General features: G+C 40.7%; 1 long non-coding RNA gene across 8 annotated transcripts; it reads left to right on the forward strand.

Moving 5' to 3' along the window:
• Nucleotides 1-2,428: 2,428 nt before the first annotated feature.
• LOC136456074 (uncharacterized) lies at nucleotides 2,429-5,479 on the forward strand. Of its 8 annotated transcripts, none has more exons than XR_010759339.1 (6): nucleotides 2,429-3,062; nucleotides 3,444-3,514; nucleotides 3,588-3,689; nucleotides 3,766-3,929; nucleotides 4,011-4,072; nucleotides 5,244-5,479. It is a non-coding gene; the product is annotated as an uncharacterized lncRNA (long non-coding RNA). The 8 variants fall into 8 exon arrangements; XR_010759342.1 differs by having other exon boundaries at nucleotides 5,247-5,479; XR_010759340.1 differs by having other exon boundaries at nucleotides 4,020-4,072.
• Nucleotides 5,480-13,140: the final 7,661 nt, after the last annotated feature.

Consider the following 13,140-nt stretch of genomic DNA (forward strand, 5'->3'; position numbering starts at 1 on the left):
CAGCAAAAACTACTAACAGTAGGGCAATCTTGTACAAATATCGAATTGTTGATAGACTATGACTATAAGCATAGCAATAATTGGTACTAGGTAATGAAGAAACCTCAGCTCCAGTATGGCCTTAAAACAAGAGCGGAAATCCAATGCATCGTATATATTGAAATGCCTTATGTATACTAACAAATTAAATAATCCTAAATGACCACAAATTAGTACGTAGATGTTTGTAGTCCTCATCGTCATTGAGCTGCCCATCCTCGTCATCAGTGAGTGACCTCAATCCTAGGATCCAAGCAAGGGGTAAGAAGCTCCCATGGTGGCGGCTTTTTCTGATGCTCACTACCTGTTCAACATAATGCCGAAAAGAGGAAACACTACCATGAAGAAAGATGAGGTGACTATGCAAAGCAAACTGGGCAACCAAACATATTCTTTACAATGAGTGCTAAGGCAGTTGATGTAACCAAAGAACTGCATCTTGCATTGCAGAAGCTAGCCTTTAGCTGCCCAAGGTTAGTTGACTAGCTAGCTAGGTCAGTCCAAAACGTAAACCAAACATGCCCCTAGTTTTCATGGAGGTTGGCACCCAAGAAAATATTTCCTTCCTAACTATTCAAATCTAAACATGACATGCTTATTACACTTGAATATAATGTTAAGTGTTTATATTTTGCTAAAGTATGTATGCATTTACACATGGAACTTGAACATATATTGACTATTCAACATGTACACTTGAAGTTTTCATGTAAACATATATGGAAAATAGAAGTGTGTATTTATTTTAAAGCTCAAGTGTTTATTCTTAAGTTCACTTACACATATAGCACACTTAAACTTGTGAAGTTCACTTAAATAAAACACTCACACACACACACACACACATTTGCCTATTTTATTTTTTCAAAAATAATTTGTGTCCTCAATAATGAATGAAAATAATTATATACACACTAAAATATTTCCTCAAGAAATTATAAATTATTTTTGTATTATAGTTTGTGTAAAAACAAAAATATAATAGTAATATGCATTCAAAAGGTCAAAAATACTGAATGGGCTTGGGTGTGGAATCTGCTCAAGGCCATGTCTCCCCGAGGCCCAAATAATTGGTCAGAAGATCTCGTCTGCCCGAACTGATCCGACGGTCGACCTTGTGCCCACCCGACCTAAAAGCAGCGTCTGGCTGAAACCCTACCATCTCCTCCCCACGACCCCATGACTCCTCCTGTCTGCCCCTCACCACCGGATCCGCCGAGCCGTGACCGAGCACCACTCGATTCTCACCGCGTTCGTCGGCAGGTGAGCCAGCATAAGCTCCTTTTCCGGTCTTCCCCATGCATCGTGGCTACAACTGCCCCCGCTGCTACTGCCATGGCTGCCCAGCTGAAGCTCGGCTTTTCGGCTAACTGTGGCGTGCTAGCACTCACTGCCGGTTAAGCTCGTCCCTGACCTCGCGATCCTCCTAACATGGCGTGCAGCTCCAGCTCTCTCTCGACTTCCACAAGATCCAGGTGAGCTTTCTCTTCTTCTCGCTGTTGGCAGCTCAGGGCATGGCCCCGGCTGATGGCACATGTGCGTCTGCTCAGATTTTTGGGAGAAGTGGTGTCGGATTCATTAGGAAAGAGGAGGAAAGCGTATGATTGTTGTCTGTCGTAAGGAGGGGAAGGATGTCCTGGTGCTCACAACTCTAGATTAGTCCAGCCCTATGCGATTTAGATTTCTTATTCGTTGCTAAGTATACCTGTTCGGTAGTGAATGTAGTCTCCGTGGCAACACAAATTAATGCATCGGTTAGCCATTGTTTTTGTTTCTTTTCAGATGGAAGTTTGAGTAGTTTTTTGCCAGTGTAATTAGATACATTTCTAATCCACCCAACTACACTAATTAATAGGTAAATGATTTGATAGATTGATACAAAATTAATGGAGTAAACATAAACTAGCTACTCCCAAAAGAAAGTCTAGCTCTGCAGACACTGAGCAAATTTTCTGAAGCTACCTCTGCCATTATTTAATTTATACTGTCAAGTAAACATTAACTAGTTACTTGTAAGATGCAAGGCCTGGGATTTTTTCAGAAGCTATCTCTGCCATTATTTCATTTAGAAAACAAGTATGCAATGAGCCAAATTGTGACCTTTCTGTCAGGTGTGGTAATGTGGAAGTTGCTGCTGTTTCAATGCATGGCCTTGCTGCTAAGCACAATGTGTTCAGCCTGAATGTCATCTAGCAAATGGGCATGCCTATACTGTTTTTAATGGATCAATTGCCCATTCTATGTATCAACTTTTTTTTATCTTTTTCTATATTCTGCAGTCGCACAATTCTGATTAAGTTTTTGTTCTGAACTTTGCATACTTGAAGGAGCATGGAGGAAGGTGGTGGACAGAATACAGCCCTTCACTGTAACTAAGCCTAAGATAAGTGAGATAGATCAACTAAATGTACAACTTTTTTTTCAGTATTTTTAAATTAAATTGACCAGAATGTCTCTGGATGAACTTACCTAGACATAACTATGCTGAGATAAAAAAAAGTGAATTGATACATGTATGTTCCAAATAACTAGCACTAGGTAATTAAGCTAGCATAAGAAATTAGCATTAGGTTTGCCAATATAGTTTCTTCTGTTCTGAATTTTAACTTATTTATTGATGATTCAAAACAAATCATGTGGTGCCTCTTTGTTTATCTGAATCATTATATGTTTTCATTTTTATTCTAGTCCAATGTATCCACTTGCTTGTACTAAGCCACATCGGTTCACAACAAGTTCTGCTATGTCAACAAGTGCACCTTCTTGCCAGTAATCGCTCTTCTTTTCCATAGGGTTCTCTCGCATTTCTTGATTTAAAAGCAAACCATTGTTGTTGATTGTTGTGCTATGATTTACATTACTGGTTGATTGTTCTACGAGTCATGACTAAAGTAACTTTTCTTGGTTTCTTTACAGAAATGCCATGTGAAGAAAAAAGGATTCTAGAAGTGAATTTTATCCTTTCGGTTGCAAGATGAACCTGAGCTGATATTTTTGAGGAAATATTCTATTGTGCACCACTGGTACCTTGGCCTTAAACACTCATGATTACAAGTGTTTTAGTTCTTTTTAGGGAAAACTAATTTGGTATAGTTTGCAGTGCTAGTATTATTTGTTTGAAATATATACTTCTTGCATAAGGTCTGCATTTGTGGTAGCTGCCTTGGATTTTAGTTCCAGTGGCACTAAAGAATAGTTGGCATTGGCGATTGAAAGTTTGTTCCACACTTGTGTTGACGTGGTTTGAACTAACTTGATGTGGAACTGCATCTAATATTAGCTAACTATATTGTCATTGTTAACCGCCTTTACTATCAACTTGATTATAACCATATTGCATTACATTTTGTGTATGTATAACTTTATCTAATTTACTAATATCTCAATCTTATTCTTTTGGTTAGTAGGAGCTTAAACTTCGAGTGGGAGGCTCAGATCAAGCAAGAACACAGCCGAGCTTGCACTGCCAATATTTGTATGTATAGAGTACCCTGCAAATCTTATGATTGTGATGCCTAATCTTTTACCCCCAATATTTGTATGTATAGAGTACCCTGCAAAACAATGCCAGTACACAAGTTGCACCAATCATAGAAGAGGAAGATGAGACCGGTGGACATGAAAATGAAAATAAAGATGGGTTACAGGAGGTAATGACATTATTTCACTATGTTCCATGTACCTTGAACTGTAGCTAAAATAGATCAAACAACTTGATGTTTGTAGTCTCAGCCTGGAAGCGACCAGCACCTACTCGCTCCACTAGAAGTACTGCACCTCCCAGCAGAGCTCTTTTCAACGAAAACACTGCAAATGTGACTGCATCTAAGACATATATCACTTCACAACAGCTGATGAATAGGACAAGAAATAATCCCAAAAGGAGGAAGGTAACAACGAGCTAATTGGAATCTAAATTCTTGCATGATTTAATGAAATTTTATCAAATGTGACCTTCCTTGTTGAACTAGGAAATGTAGAAAATACATTGAACATGCGTGCTGAAAATTGCAGCTTGTGCAGGTTTGATTGGGTGAGTTGTTCGGAGTAGTAATCTACCTTTTCTGTGATACTTGATAATACAAAAGTTGTAGAGGGTTTAGAGATGTTTGTCATCATGAAAGGTCATGATTTTAGACCTAGAGAATTAGAGTTATGAATTTTGAAAGTAGCCGGTCAGGTTTTAACCTTGGTCTGGACAGCAGTGGGTGTTTGTGTTTTTTGACCATGATAACTGCAGAATCTTACTTAACAAATAACTAGAAAGGTGTAGAGAATTGCATGGGCTTTTCGTATTGTTAAAGAATATAATTTTTTGTTGTCTACAACTCAAATTATGATTTTTCTAATCAACTAAACTGCTGCTGCCTTAAAAATTCAGAGAAGGCAGCTGCTACTGTAACATATGCAGTAGCTGCATCTGATCCGTTGAAAAGGCCACGATGGATAGGATCAAAGCCGTATTTTCTTCTCCATCCCTCCCCAAGGCTTGCTGATAGACTCTGCTTCTTTTAGCATAATTTATAAAGAGCAAAAGAGAATGCATACATCTTATAATGCAATCAAATGGAACATAGCTGCATGTGTCTGCTAGACTGCTACAAAAACTTGTATTACCCAATAGAACCATGCCTTCAGTATGTAGCCTGCAAAAAAAAATATAGATTATCATTTGTAAAGTCAATTGAACTTATATAATCGACCTATACTTACAATGAAATTTTGCTAAAATTTCCAGCCATCTACGCTTCCAAGGAGTAAGGATTGCTGACATCTTGAACAACATTTAAACTCTAAAAAGAGAGGGATATACAGAGACCAAAATAAAGATTGAGAAAGTAGAGAACAAAATATCAAGTTATTGTGAAAACACAGAATGCTATTTTCATGGAAAAATATAATTGTAATAAGCATAGAGTAAGAATTTGAGTAAAACTAGAAATTGATTCATACGTTTGTGGTTCTGGAACAATGGAACATGACTTCCATCTTTTTCATGGAAAAAGGAATTGCAGCAACTAGACCGACAACATTTGCTCATTTGCAGAATTGCAGTAGAACTTCAACTATGCAAAAGCTTGGTTGATGGCTTTTGTATATGAAATTAGAAATTAGAACCATTTTATATCTTCATCTCTTTACATTTGTGCAAAAATTAGTAAACTTAATATTGTTCTAATATCCCAATCATATTCTTTTGGCAGTAGGTGGACAAGGTTTCAGTGGGAGGCTCATAATCAAGCGAGGACATAGCCGAGGAGATGACATGTTGGGCTGCTAGGAATTTCTCAAGTGCTGCATAGATGTTAGGAAGTTTGTAAAAAGTTGTCAAATAATGAGTTAATTGTACACTCATTTATGATTTTAGCTACTATTTCATGGGTTTGGCAACATATTGAATGATTAATTATAATTAATATATGTGGGTGCAATTGCTTTTGATATGGTTTATTGATTTGTAATGATGATTTATTAAACCAAAATTAAATGTTACCAGCGTTGCAAGCTATACCTACGAGCCGTGATGCGTGGCAATATGTTGTATGGCAACAGACTTATTTACGTTGCAAATAATACTATTGCCACGACATGACTATTGTTGCAATAACAATTAATCATCCGCAATGAATAAAATTGCGTGGCAAATTCTACTGTTGCAACGGCACCGAGGTCATGGCAATAATGAACGGTATATCACAATGAATAAAATTGCATGGAAAATGATATTGTTGCAACGGCAACGCGGCCGTGGCAATAATGAACGGTATCTCGCAACGGATAAATTTGCGTGGCAAATGATACTATTGCCACGCTAAGACAAGCGTGGCAATAATGTATACTCTCTCGCAACGATTACATTTGCGTGGCAAATGATTTACTTGCCATGGCACAACGGTCGTGGCAACAACACCTTAAGCAACAAAATTATAGCATGGCAACAAAAATCTATTGCCACGCTATCGCTCGTTGTATTTACCACCTCTCGCTATAAAGACGAACGTGGCAAGTGCTCGTATTGCCACGCCAATGAATGTTGCGATAACGTCCTATTGCAATGCTTGGCAACGTTGTAAGAAAAGCTAACTCTTGCAACGCCAAACTAGCAACGGTTGCAAGTTCTTATTGCAACGTGACTTTTTGCAACCATTGCCAACGAACGCGATTTCGTGGTATGAACTACCTTTTGCAACAAAATTGGGCCTATTGCAACGTTTTCTCATCGTTGCGCAAGGGTTAGAAGTTTGTAGTGGGTGTATACATGTTTTCTAGACACAAATGTGAAAATGTACCAAAACATGCAACCAAGAAGGCGCATTCAAGCAAAACAAAAGAAAAATCCAACCAAACTTTAGATTGGGCTAGAACACCAGCATGGGAGCCATCCAGGCCTAGCTAGCAACCCACTAGAGCAAGGCGGTGGCGACTAGGCTGGACCAGGGTGTGGGCGCACCCATGGTGTGGGCGCACTGCCCCTAGCTCCGCCCAGTCCAACCTTGCTCAGGCGATGCATTTAATGCTAGGGGAGGTGGTTGCATGTGGTGCTTTCCTAAAATACAAGCAAACCAACCTCCTCTAAGCCTATATAATAGGACCCCCTCTCCACATTCAAGAAAATCATACACATTTGGAGAAGAAGAAGGGCTACATTCATTCCATTAGCTTCTAGCTAGACTAGTTAGGGAGTGAGAGAGGGAAAGAGTTAGAGGAATAGCGGAGTAGTGGTACCCTCTACTTCTTGTACTCAACATACATCAGGTGGATGGAGTGTTGGACCTGTCAGCCCCCTCTACACTTTTACCTCTATGTTCGTCTTACTAATTGGAGTAAGAAGTTCATGTTCATCTTTTGGTATTGATCCCTTAAGTAAAGTTATCATTGTTACCACTTACTTGTGGGTTCGTCATTCGTCGTCATGGTGGGTGCTCTAGTAGAGGACTCCTAATAAAGATGGAAGTTCCTAGCCAACGCTAGAGTAGTAGCAATTAGCGTAGACGTGGTGTCGATAGAATATCATCGGTAGTCCATCGAGGGGTATCCCGCGATGGTAGATTTGTTAGTGCGGGTGCACATAATCAGGAACCGGATGGTGACACAAGGCGCAGAGACAGCGATTTAGATAGGTTTGGGCCATTTGATCGACGTAATACCCTACGTCCTGTGTCTTTGGTGTATTGTATTAAGATGTAGTAGATAGATCTAGATGGATCATGATGGATCCTATCCGCTAGAGGACCCCTACCTTTCCTTATATACTCTGCAGGAGGTAGGGTTACAAGGAAAGTATCCTATTTGGTACTATATAATGTCTTGCGGTGCACGTCGAGCAGCGCCATGCACACCTTGATCTTGTGGGCTAGGCCACCTCCGATGGGGCGGCCTGTAACACCCTCGGTGTTAAGCATGCATTTAACCTTGACATTGCATGATCATAAGCATCCATGAGCATGCATGTGCATGAGCATCTCAATTGCTATACCTTTGTTAGCTGATATTTCATGTGTGTTACTTAATTACCTTACTTAAGTTTGGGTTTTCATGGAATCAAAGTATGGAATGTGTGTGGAACCTTGTGAATGCTTTAAACATGTTTAGAATAGCATAAGGAACAACTTTGGTATTCATGGCTAAGTCTAGTTTAGTCTCTAAGTCAATGATATGGTGTATGTCATCATTTTAAAGTACTATGTTTGACCTAGTTTGAACTATGTCATAGAGTCTTTGCATGGCAGTGAACCTTTAAGAGAAGTTGTAGTATTTGAGTAGGGCAACAACTTTTATGTTTGGGTCTTGAGCTAAATCAGTGCATAGCTTAGTCATTTGGTGCTCACAAAAATCATCAAATCACTGTTTTGCAACACTTAGAAATTTCTAAGTCCTTCTCTGAATTCTAGTTTCGCAGGCTTGATTTTGGCATGATATTACTGTGTATTAGTTGGGAATTAGAGATTGATTCTTTAATAGAAGTTGAAGATGGTATATAGGTCTACGACTTTTATTTAGATTGTTTTCGATTTTGCTTCACGGTTTAGGAGATCAAGCGGCTTCAAATCGCGTCGTCAGGCTCTGTCGCGGTAACTGAATCGCAGCTACAGTGTTCCGACCGGGTTCAGTGCTTGAAGGCCGCGTGTACGCCGCGCGTCGCCGTTGTCCTGACCGGCCAGGCTACGCCGGGCCAGAGCACGCCAAATGAAGCGCCAGCGTCCGCCCGTGAGCCTCCCAGCGCCTCATTTCATTTCCCTGTTTCGCTTCGCCTCCTCCGCAACCGCAGCAGCGCCGTAGCTCCGCCATCTCCATTGACGGCACAAGCTCGTGCCTCGTCGCTCGATTGCCACCGTAGAAGCTTCACTGTGTTTCTACCATCGCACCACGCCAGATTTTCTCACTCGCCGCGCTTGGTAAGGCCGTAGCGCCGCGCACGGGCTCGCCGAAGTTCCACCGCCGAGCTCCGTCACCGTGGCCGCACAGTTTCCGTCCGCCTTGCGCCACGTTAGCTCGTGCATTAGCTTCGTAGTAGCGGGTAGATGCTCGGCGTAGTCATAGCTTGCGCTTCCATGGCCAGCTCCGGCGTATCGCCGTCGTCCCGGCCGCCGCGAATGCTCTGTTTTCGTTCTCTGTTTTCGGTTTGCTACAGTGGCAGTTCATAAAGCTAGCTCATTTGTTTTCTGATTGAATGCAACTTTGGAAAATCATAGGTGAAGTTCTAGAGGTCCAATTTTTGTGAACCAAATTTTGTTGTGTTCCTTATTAAGTGTAGTTTTTTATAAAAATATATAATCTATTGTTTGACACTTTTATATAGGTTTTACTATTTTTGCTAAAATAGACCTTGCTGGCTTGTCATTTTTGTAAAGAAGGTTATACATGTTAAAATGGTATGAAACTTTTACAGTAGTATATTGAGGGAACTTGTAAGCCACTATAATTTTCTGAGAATTTATTATGCACATTTGGTATAGGTTTATTATTTAACCTAATTATCTAAATAAATTAATAAAGGCAATTAAATCAATAGTTTGGGCTTTGCCATTAGTTTTTCTTGAGTGTATTTGATGTTCCTAAACTGTTGGTGTACTTGGTGGTGCCAAATTTTGAATGCTTACATGCAGTAGAAATATTGTCGCTTTATAATTCGATTTAACATGTTTTCGGACAGATTCTGTTGCTTGTTATGTTGCATAGTCAAAATGATGTTTTCTGTAGAAATGGTTAATAACAAAGTTGTAGGTAACTTCTTCATATATCTTGTGTTAAAATTTCAGGTCAATAGGCCAAAGGGTTTAGGAGTTATAGATGTTTAAAGTTAGTTTTCTTAATTGCGTGTTCTCTGGAATTTCTGGACAGCACTGCATAGATTGCCTATTTTGTCTAGGATAGATTGTGATTCAGCTTTTGGTGATTAAATAAGAGTTGTAGACAATTTTATAAGCTTTCCATAAAGTCTAAGATCATAGCATTTGGATAAGTATAACTTCAGTTATGATATAAACTTGTAACTGTCATGTGTAACTTAGATATTGCTTTTTGTGAAATTTATAAATAACTAGAGAAGAGATATGCACCTACTAGGCAAATAAGGAGTTAGCATTGTTATTATTTTTTTAACTTAACATCATTGTCATAGCATGTACATCCTGTTATCACATCCTCCGTGATCCATCTTATGCATTCATGGTACTTATTTATGCATATGCATGCAATAGGTGCAACCGAGGGGATCACACTTGTGGAACTCGACGCCGAGCCACAGGAGGAGAATCAGGAAGTTCAGCACCTGGAGGTTCCCGGAGAAGGAGAGCCTAAAGCCGATCACCTTCCTGAGTGCCCCGATCACCAGCCTTCGACGTTTGTGAAAGGCAAGCCCCGGAGCATTATAAGTCTCCCTATTTTATTAATGTCACTTAAAGTTATTCGTATTGCTGCATTACGTGACAGGAGTTGTTTGTAAACACTTGCTGCATACTACCATTCCTTGACCAGATATATCTACCACGGATCCTAATTAAGTCCAGGAACGTTTGTCATGCTTAGCTCTGCTTAGACCGGTAGAAGTCGGGTGATTCCCTGTCACCTGCGAGCTATAGGTGATAACTTAATCACGGTTGGCTATATTGTGCTATCGTGGAACATAACCTGGTATTGTGAATAAATGGAGACTGGGTGGAGTCTTATATGTGGTATTGTAGTGACTCCACCTGTGTCGTTTAAGGACCGGACGTTGGAGGTCATCTTGTCATGTTGAACGCAGCCTCTCACATAGTTGGTTGGATAAGTCGTTCCGACCGCGAAGCCGAGTAGCTCATCTCAGGCCGGGACCACGAGCAGTTCAAGTGCGCACTCTGGATGGTAGTATGGATGTGCGGAGAGCCATTGGCGTAAGCCCAAAGGCGGGTTAGATTCCCGATCACCCTTGGCAGAGTGGTTCTCTGATTGTGCGGCGCTGGTCGTACCCGCGAATTTGGTTCCTGATTTGTACCAAAGGTGACCTAAGGCTACCTTCGCGAGGTATGCCTGGGTGTGTGTTAGGAATAATTCCCCAGCTGGGTAGGAATCGATTCGAATCGCCGTCTCTCCCGGATAGTGAGAACTTGACTTGAGTTCCTTTCATCGTAGTAAATTATGGAAATGATGGTTATGAGATTATGCAAGAACTCAACTGGATATGGTTATTATTGTGATGACTTAATGGTACCAACATGTTCGGCATAGGATAGTTGCTAATCTAGTATGAGACAGGATTAATAACTAGTGATTTCCAATTAAAGAGATGTTGGATAACTTATGCTTTTTCTGCAAATAATGTCTACCAGCTCTACTTATAAAGCCTTGCATACTCCTTGGTGTCTTAGTATATTAGTTGGTCGGGTAAGTCTCGCTGAGTACCTTCTCGTACTCAGGGTTTTATTCCCTTTGTTGCAGATAATGTTATGTTTCATGGCTACTGCAAGAACTGTCTTGCTCCTGCTGTGGATGAGGACTAGGACCATGGGCAATGGTCATTCTGTATTTCATCTCACCTTTGTGCTTTTGGTTGGAGATGACTATGACACTGGCTTTGTATTAAACTACGTGTGATGTTTATGTTAAACTACTTTGCTTCCGCTACTTTCAAACTTGGTTTGTAATAATTATTCGAACTCTGATGTATGAGACATATTTGTGAACTGTGATGTAACATGTGACTAGTTGTGTTGAATCTCTACGATCTTGGTTTGTATGTTGGTTGTTTGAGATCCTTCACGATTTCGTTGGACTACCGGGTTTATATGGGCTCAAGTATGACGGTTTGATCGCTTCGGTGATTGCTATTGTACTTGTGCTCTTATAAATTGGACGGTTCTGTGACAGCTGGCATCAGAGCAAGGATTCAACATTAAAACTTGTCATATGTGTATTTAAAAACAAAGGTTTTGTGTTATAAAAATCTAAAGTGTGCCAGTGGTCATCTCCTTTATGCCCAGTTAAGGACTTTTAGGTGGCTATTTAAGTACTAACATGGGGGGTTTTTACTTTCGTCGTCCATACGGCGTGCTATTGTATGGATGCCATTCACTTGAATGGTAATGTATGGATCAAATGCCTCTACGCTAAGGTAAGAAGGTAAGTTGATGAGTGGCATGACCGCAAGGCGTGAGCGTGCGGTCGGGGACAGCTAGTTTTGATACGGCTGTATATGCATGCTTGCATGTGTGTATGGTGCGTATTTAATTGTGGGTATAAATTGTCATCGGGTAGCTTTGATACAGAAGTATATGTATGGGTTTACATATATGGAAGTATTTAGTTGCAATTTAGATCCTGCATTTACATTTCTGTACTTATATCTGTTGGGTTGGGCTGAAATGCATTTTCTGCAGGTACACTAACAACGAAATTTGTAGCTAGTCTAGTTACGAATGTATTAAGAGAACGTATGTATGCCACCGAGTATGTCATTAGAGATTATTTTTCTAAGTTTGTGAGGATGTACGGAACGAGCATACATCATGGTGCATTGTTCATTCATGTTCCTGCATGATTCCCCCTTAAATGATCTATCGTTAAGTAAACCGTTTCTTTTGCACGTGTCTCCCTTAAGTGGTAACTGAAGATGAAGAGGTGAAGCCTTGTGAGGATGACCATGGTGATGGTGTGCCCAACATCGATAGCGACCACCCCGAGGAGTAGTTTAGCTATAGTAGTGCGAGCACGATAAGCGATCATTTGGTGATGTTATGCTGTGGAATTGGATTGTTGTGCCTCTGTGTTATTGTATGAATTTATGATTCTCTCCAGTAATTACAGTATGGCATAATTTTTGCAATTCTTCTGCAATCTTTGGGCATCCTCCAATAATCACTTGTTGTTGCAACTTCGCAGATGACGCGCACTCATAGGGGAATTTTTGGTGATGATGCGGGTGGTAACGATGGCCATGGCAATGGTCACGAGGATCTTCCCCCCCCACCGCATCCTACCCCAGCTGAGATGATGGCTTAGCTCATGGAGACTCAATGTGCTAGGGTGAAGTGCTATGCGGTCTCGCGCAGAATGCTGGACAAGGATATGGGAGAGATTAGCATCAGGGACCTGAACCTAACCAGTTCAGTACTTTTAAGGACTTTCTCGACACCAAGCCTCCTATCTTTAAGGAAGCAGAAGAACCACTGCAGTTAGATGAGTGGTTGAATACAATTGAACAGAAGTTCCGTCTTTTAAGGCTCACTGAACACTTGAAGACCGAGTATGCATCGCACTAGTTGCATGGACCAGCGGGCATATGGTGGAGTCACCATCGATCCACTTTGTCTGGAGATGCTCAAATTACATGGAATCAGTTCAAGGTTGTATTTAGGGGGCATTATATTCCCCCAGGTCTGATGAGCATGAAGCATACGGAATTCATGAGGCTGACACAGGGAACTAAGGGTTTGACAGAGTATCTGCATGCCTTTAACAATTTGTCAAGGTATGCTATAGAGTTTGTGGATACAGATGCAAAGAAAATTGCTAGTTTCAAGCGGGGCCTTAGCCCGAAGCTGATGAAGACGCTCACTAACAACAAATGTGCTACCTTCAATGAGTTTGTTAGTGATGCACTAACCCAAGAGAACCAGAACAACA

The sequence above is a fragment of the Miscanthus floridulus genome, chromosome 6 (genome assembly GCF_019320115.1).
Source record: "Miscanthus floridulus cultivar M001 chromosome 6, ASM1932011v1, whole genome shotgun sequence".
In the NCBI taxonomy this organism is placed as follows: domain Eukaryota; kingdom Viridiplantae; phylum Streptophyta; class Magnoliopsida; order Poales; family Poaceae; genus Miscanthus; species Miscanthus floridulus.